Raw genomic sequence first — 7,886 nt, forward strand, 5'->3', positions numbered from 1 at the left:
TCGTGGCCCTAGACTACTCCCATGATAGACCATAAAGGTCACTTGTTCGGTGCATACTTAAACATGGCATCCTGCAAATCTTTTAGGTACCCATAATTTGGTGCAGAGCATCTCTTCTAGGCGAGGGAAACTTGAGGTCAAACATAACATCCTGTAAAGGAAAACATGGTGCAAGGCATCCCACCTGGAACAGGAATTCTTAGGCCTTATAAAGCACCGCTAGGTGGGAGGCCACAGGTCACTTTAGACATGATTAGAGTATTACCTAGCATTCTTGAGTTTTTGTGTTTGGGGACCTTGGTCCCTCGTCCTTGAGTGGTACCTAGCATTCTTCATACTTGGGTAGTTATAAAGCTTGTGTGTTGTTGTTCTTGGTTCTCACTCTTGTAAGTTCCTAAAGTTGGTAATTCCTTGCGGCATAAGTTGTAACTTGCATTTGTACCATATGAACCCATCTTAGCATGTGTTGTTCTAGAAGGTCTTAAATTCCCAGGGAGTTCTTTAGAGGATTCTAGAAGAGTCTTGATTCTTGTGGTGTTTCCTTTACGTGTTTCTTGTAACCTCAAGCATATCTTCATGTCCTTCATAATAGACCTTATAAGAAATAGCAAATCATTTAGAGCACGCATAGACCCTGAAGTTTCATAAGTAGTCCTAGGGGCATTTTGGTCATTTTATCCCTAATTCTTGATTTTGCTACTTAACGTATTCCAATGGCTTACAAACTTCACCGTATCATCAAAAATCATAAAATAAGATCTACCACAGATCTTTATAGCATTTGTAGGCCATCTAGGTCATGAACCGTAGGTAGTCTTCCTTAAGGGCATTATGGTCATTTTGTACATTTCTTGGTTTACCTACTTATTCTTATCCAATGACCACAAAATTTCATATATAACTTCAACATACTATAATATTCTCAGTATTAAAATTTCATAGGCATCAGAGTTTATCTAGTTGGTTATTTTAACGTTAATTAAATCTCGAGCAATTTATTCGGTTCAAGGCCTTAACTCATGGTTACTATGGTTTTTCTTTCATGTATCCTTAGTTCATACTTGGTTTAGGGTTCATATTAAAATCCAAGTGATTCCTACAAGTATTTCTTAACAAAAAGTCCAAGGTGGCTACTTACCTCGTCGTCGATGTTCGGGACATCCGTTCTTGAGCTTCCAGTGCCCGAATTACCTCAAATATCCTTCCACAGACTCCTTATTGTGTCTAGTTTCTGGAGCCATCAATTTTTTCATGAGAACCAGTCCGAAAGGGGGTTAAAACTCAAAAAAAATTGGGGGAAGGTCGAGTTTTGGGTTTGAACCGGCCACGTCATCGTCTTCTTCCTCCAGATGGGAAGAAGACGTGACTCGCATATAGCGCCGCCATCTAAAACTTGCCCTCCCCAGCTCCGATCATGCCGTTTCTCCCCTCGATTTCTTCATAAAACTTAAAGATGGTTTTACAAGGAAGAGCTATGGATTGATTTCATACCTTTTCGTGGATTTTAGCCTAAGATATTTGCTTCCAAATTTCGTCCAAAATATGATTTCTCGCCGGAGTAAAAACAGAGGATTTCTTATTCGGTACCCGATCCTAGGGATTTTCAAGGCTCGATTTCTTCATGGAACTTCTTCCTTATTCTTCCCTCAAGCTTAAGGAATTGGTTTGGACGAACGACTTTGAGTGTGAGATCTTAATTTTGAGAAACCACTCTCGATTTGCAAGTTACCCAACACCTCCAATTTTTCAATCTTTTAGATATCTTGTTCTACGACGTTTCAGCTCTCGATTCCTTGATCAAAGCTACTCAAAGTCTTTCTCTGAAGCCAAAGAAATCCTTAATTTCAAGGAAAACAGGTCATAGATAAGAATTCGACACTTACCTCCAATTTGAGCATGAAACGGATTTTCTTCAATTGGGTACGTTTCTAAGGTTATTTCTCTTCGTGTTCTTCTATGAAAACATTCCTTGGAGGTGCAGAAATTTATTGGGATCATCCTTGATCGGTGAATTCTTGTGTATCCTCGGATTGGAATTTTGAGTTTTCCTTTAAGCTCTTTAATGGCGAATTGGATTAGGGGAATGGTTTCTAGGCACTTTCAAGACTCTATTCCTTCATAGAACTTGTGGATAATCTTGTTTAGAAGCTATAGGAACAAGTTTGAAAGGAAATGGTAGAGAATTGCTCTCGAATTTGGAAGAAACCCGAGAGTAGGAGACCCAAAATCTAAACACTTATTGCCAATGATTGGGAGCTCGACCTTGCTCGATTCTTGTCCAAACGATTGCCCTAACTTTAGAATTTATACAGGAAACTCAAGCCGATATTGAGAGCTCCAGAATCGTCGTGAATTGGCGGTTGGATTTTCTCAAAAATCCATCGAAAATATCTACTCTGATCAGAGCCTCACCGACCTTAGTTTTGAATCTTAGTCGTTGGATATGATGATCTGTGAGTGTACTAGAATATATCCAAGTTTGGAGGAGATCCAATGGCCGAGAGTAGAGATTCGAAGAATTTTGGTGCAGAAGGCACTATGAAGGTTCTGATTTTTCAGCAGAATGACAAATTTGTAATAATCTTAACTTCAGGGATATTTTGGTAATTTTCCATTTTTTGAATATTTTATTATTATTTTCTCGAATCATCTTTAATCTTCATAAGAATTTTTCATCCTTGTTGGTCATTTTTCTAGAGCATCTTGAAATTCCTTCTAGATAAGGAATTAAAATTCCGAAAAAATCCTTGATAATTGAAAAAATGACTTTTTCGTCCTTTTCACTTACACTTTCATTCCCTTCTCAAAGACTTTATGTCCTAAAAACTACTTTTTAAGAAATGACTTACTTAAGACCATTGGCCTTGCTCAATCCTCTTAATTTATTTCCTTGGGTCCTTTGGGTCTTACATGGATAGCTTGCCTTCATTTTCTGGTGTTACATATTTCCTAAGCATTGAATTTTCTCAATCTAGAAAATGAATTTTTATGCCACAAAGGAAGTATGCTTTTAGACATTCTTTAGAGAAAAAATTTCTATGGAGCAAAATGAAACTTTTTTTAAAAGGACAGAAGTTGAATGATCCAAGCAAATACAAACGGTTGATTAGTAGATTAATATATTTGACTGTTACCTAGTCTAACATAGTGTATTTAGTTCGTATGCTTAATCAATTTATGCATGAACCAAGAAAACCACATTGAGAGGCAACTCTTCGAGTTATGAACTACATCAAAGGTACTCCTGGTCAATGACTTCTATTGCTATTTAAAAATAACTTGAGATTACAAACATATTGCCATTCTGACTAGAGTGGTTGTCAAACTACGAGACTGTCTACTTCAGGGTTATGCATCTTCCTAGGAAATTAAATTATTTCTTGGAAGTCTAAAAAGCAAACCAATGTGTCTAGATCCTCACCATAAGCCGAATATCGAACTATGACAAATACTTGTTGTAAAGACCCTAAATTCCACATACTTAGAGTCGCTACTAACGTCTCATGTTCATCTCTAATGCGAAAATATAACTCCTAAAAGAAAACTTCATCTATAGTAAAAATGTCGAAAACATTTAAAACATACTGTTCTCTGAAAAACACAGCCGTGGTCTTACGTGTTTAAATACGAAATACTAAAATTTAGAGAAAAATAAAAGCAATACAAAATAATTTAAAACAATGAAATGCGTAACAGCCTACTCTAACATATAACTAGAAATATAAATATGAATCTACCCTATGCACGTGCCACAGTCTCTGCTCGCGATGTCGCCGTCCTCAGTACAAGTGCGCCTCGCCTTTACCTGAAAAATGATGTGGCACACGGCTTGAGTATTTTGAAGAATACTCAGTAAGTGGCCCCACCATAGGGGCCATGCAAATGCAAATACATGCCATCATGATTTAGGGACCTTTCTCTAACATCATAGGGGTGTGTATTACTTCCCTACACACGACTTACAGGTGCGAGTGTGAATCCTCAGGGCGCTCGCACACCCCCTGGACCCTTTGGTCAAGCTAATCTGTAGCGACCTACAAAGGTCAGCAGAATCCTATAGTGTCATGTGCCTCGTGAACACTCTCATCATCATATGGTGCGTATTCGCACTCATCATCATGCGGTGCGTATTCACACTCATCATCATGTGCTACATATTTGCACTCATCATCATGTTGTCCGCATTCGCACTCATCATCATATTATGCGCGTCCGCACTCATCATCTTTAGGGGAAGTAGCCCTATGCTTATGAACATACAATATGCATGAGGTCCCTCTAAATCCATCGTAATGCCTCACAAGCATCATTCCATGTAAATGGTACCCTTTTTCTCGTTAACTATGTCAAAGGGGAGACTATCCTAGCGAAGTTCTGTACGAACTTTTGCTTGTATCCCGCTAGTCTCAAGCAACTCCGTACTGATGTTTTCGTAGTTGGGCGTTCTCACTTTGTGACCGTTTTGCCCTTAGTGGGATCTACGGATACTTCGTCCTTTGACACAACGTGTCCTAGGAAAGAGACTTTTCATAACCAAAAATCGCACTTTGAGAACTTGACGAACAACTTGTTCTCTCTTAGGGTGGCTAGGACTTTTCAGAAGTGTTCCTGGTATTCCAGGTCTGTTTTCGAGTACACTAAGATGACATCATTGAGCATGATCACAAAAGTGTCTAGACATCCTTGAACACTCGGTTCATTAACTCCATTAACACAACTGGAGCATTGGTGAGGCCAAATGACATCACTACGAACTCGTAGTAATTGTACCTTGTCCTAATTGTTGTCTTTGGTACGTCTTTTTCTTTACTCTTTATTTACTGGTAACCTGACCACAGATCTATCTTAGAAAATATCGTTGCCTCTTTTAGTTGATCGAGTAAGTCTTCTATACTAGGCATAGGGTATTTATTTTTATGGTTCTCTTATTTAGCTCTCCGTAACCGATACACAGACGCATCGACCCATCTTTCTTCTTTAACAAACAACACTGGTACACTCCAAGGAGATACGCTAGGTCGAATGAACCTTTTATCCAGTAAGTCTTGTAATTGCGCCTTGAGTTTCTTCAACTTTGTTGGCACCATGCAATAGGGGCTTTGAATATAGGCCTAGTTCCCGGCTCGAGTTCGATGACGAAGTCGACCGCTCGAGAAGGGAGTATTCTAGGTAGGTCATCCGAAAATACATCCAGGAACTCATTTACTATTGCCACGTTTTCTAGGGTCTTTTCTTTTCCTCTTACGTCTACGGCACATGCTAATTATAGTTCATCCGCCTTCTTGGACTAATCTCTTTACTTTCATCATCGAGACTACCTTTGGAGTAGTCTCGATACTTGTGCCTTTAAATTTGAAGCTAGAACCCACCAGTGATGAGATTTCCACTTCCTTTTTACAACAACCTATACTAGCATGGCTTTCAACTAGCCAATCTATGTCTAGTATTACGTCGAAATCGGTCATCTTTACTACTATTAGGTCTATGCTTAGAGTTTGATTGGCTACTATTGTCTGGTCATTCTTTACTCTATCTTTAATTACTAAGGTTCTAATTTGAATCCTCTTTCTGACCTCGAGGCGGCTCTCTTCAGCCTCACCTCGTCATCTTTCTCTAATATGGGTCATCCTCGTCCTCGTCATACTCTTTTACGTCGTATGGGCAGCATAGTTCTAGAAACAAAGATTGAGTTGCCTAAGTCTAAGGCTCATCACTATGCATACATATTATTAAAAGTACATATACTAAAATCACATCATATTGCAAACAAAACCACTCAGCATGCGACAAATCACTTCATACTCTATAATAAATATATGAAATATCACACCAATTTCAGTAATATCCACAGAAAAATGCATGCGAGTTCGAAAACGTTTCTCTTTTTCTTATCTTATGCAAGGCGTACCTGATGGTGACGGGACATCAACGTTGGGACCATGGAACGTGCCAAGTCTACATCGTAAGCTAGTCTACAGAATCTAAAACCTAGAACTCTGATACCAACTATAACGACCCTAAATTTCTCATACTCAGAGTCGCTACTAACGTTTGATGCTCATCTCTAATGTGGAAATATAACTCTTAAAAGAAAACTTCATCTATAGTATAAATGTCAAAAACATTTAAAACATATTGTTCTCTGAAAAACACAGCCATGGTCTGATGTGTTTAAATACGAAATACTAAAATTTAGAGAAAAATAAAAGCAATACAAAATAATTTAAAACAATGAAATGTGTAACAACCTACTCTAACATATAACTAGAAATATAAATATGAATCTACCCTATGCACGTGCCACAGTCTCTGCTCGCGATGTCGCTGTCCTCAGTACAAGTGCGCCTTGCCTTTACCTGAAAAATGATGTGGCACACGGCTTGAGTATTTCGAAGAATACTCAGTAAGTGGCCCCACCATAGGGGGTCATGCAAATGCAAACTAATGCAATCATGATTTAGGACCTTTCTCTAACATCATAGGGGTGGCCTCTAGTCTCGGACAAATTAGATGTGTATTACTTTCCTACACACGACTCACACGTGCGAGTGTGAATCCCCAGAGCGCTCGCACACCCCCTGGACCCTCTAGTCAAGCTAATCTGTAGCGACGTTCGGAGGTCAGCGGAACCCCATAGTGTCATGCGCCTCATGAACACCCTCATCATCATATGGTGCGTATTCGCACTCATCATCATGTTGTGCGTATTCGCACTCATCATCATGTTGTGTGCATTTGCATTCATCATCATACTGTGTGTTTTCGCACTCATCATTATATTGTGCGCGTCCGTACTCATCATCTTTAAGGGAAGCAGCCCTATGCTTATGAACATACAATATGCATGAGGTCCCTCTAAATGCATCGTAATGTCTCTTCCGACACAACCCTCTAGTCTCATCTCTTTGTTACTCTAGATAACACATACTCGTGGATATTTATATTAATATCATTTTCATGCTCTTCAGGGTGTGTTCTATGTCGATCTAACAACATGATGCAATATGGCACTCATCATATAGCATGCTCAATATGAAAAACATCATCATATTAAGATAAACATCACGCAATCATCATACTCATCATATTGTCATAAAATGCATCAAGCATATCAAGTACGTCATTCATCGAAATATATATATACTACGCACATCATCAAGCATCATAACTCATACATCATCATACACTCGTACATCATCATATCCTAGTATACGGCATCATACTATATAGCTCATACATCGTCATAACTTATACATCATCACATACTATAAAACGACATCGTACGAGTACAGTTCATACATCATCATAATTCATACAATTTTTAGCCTATCCTATAGTAAGGCCACTTACTTGGTTGGTCTTAGCCGAAGTATTCCTTAATTTAATTAACGTAAGCTCCCGTTCCTCGAGAGCTACTCCAAAGGTTGTTGAGGTTCACTTCATATCGCACCGTTCGTCATCTTTCGTTAGTATTTCACATTTTAATTAATAATTCAACTAACAATGTGAAATACGGCTCTAAAACGATCTCAATAAAAATCAAATTTCAAGTTTTCATTGCTTCTAAATTTTGTTGGATGGTAAAACTTAAATTAAAAATATGTGAATATTATTTCATGCGGGTTGAATCATTCAATTCAACAATATTATATTCTCTAGGTATAAATAATAATAATTTTTCACACTTTCCATTTTCCTTCTCTCTTCCGTGTACTTTTTTTCTTTCCTACAAAAGACTATTCAATTAACATAAGTCATTTTCAATGAACTCTCTTCTTCTCTTTTCTAAACAATGACTATCCAATTAACCAAAGCCATTTTCAATTAATTTTATTTTTTTTTAAGAAAAAATGGCTACGGTTTACAATATATATATATATATATAT

The sequence above is a fragment of the Cucurbita moschata genome, unplaced genomic scaffold, assembly GCF_002738365.1.
Source record: "Cucurbita moschata cultivar Rifu unplaced genomic scaffold, Cmos_1.0 Cmo_Scf00002, whole genome shotgun sequence".
Lineage (NCBI taxonomy): Eukaryota > Viridiplantae > Streptophyta > Magnoliopsida > Cucurbitales > Cucurbitaceae > Cucurbita > Cucurbita moschata.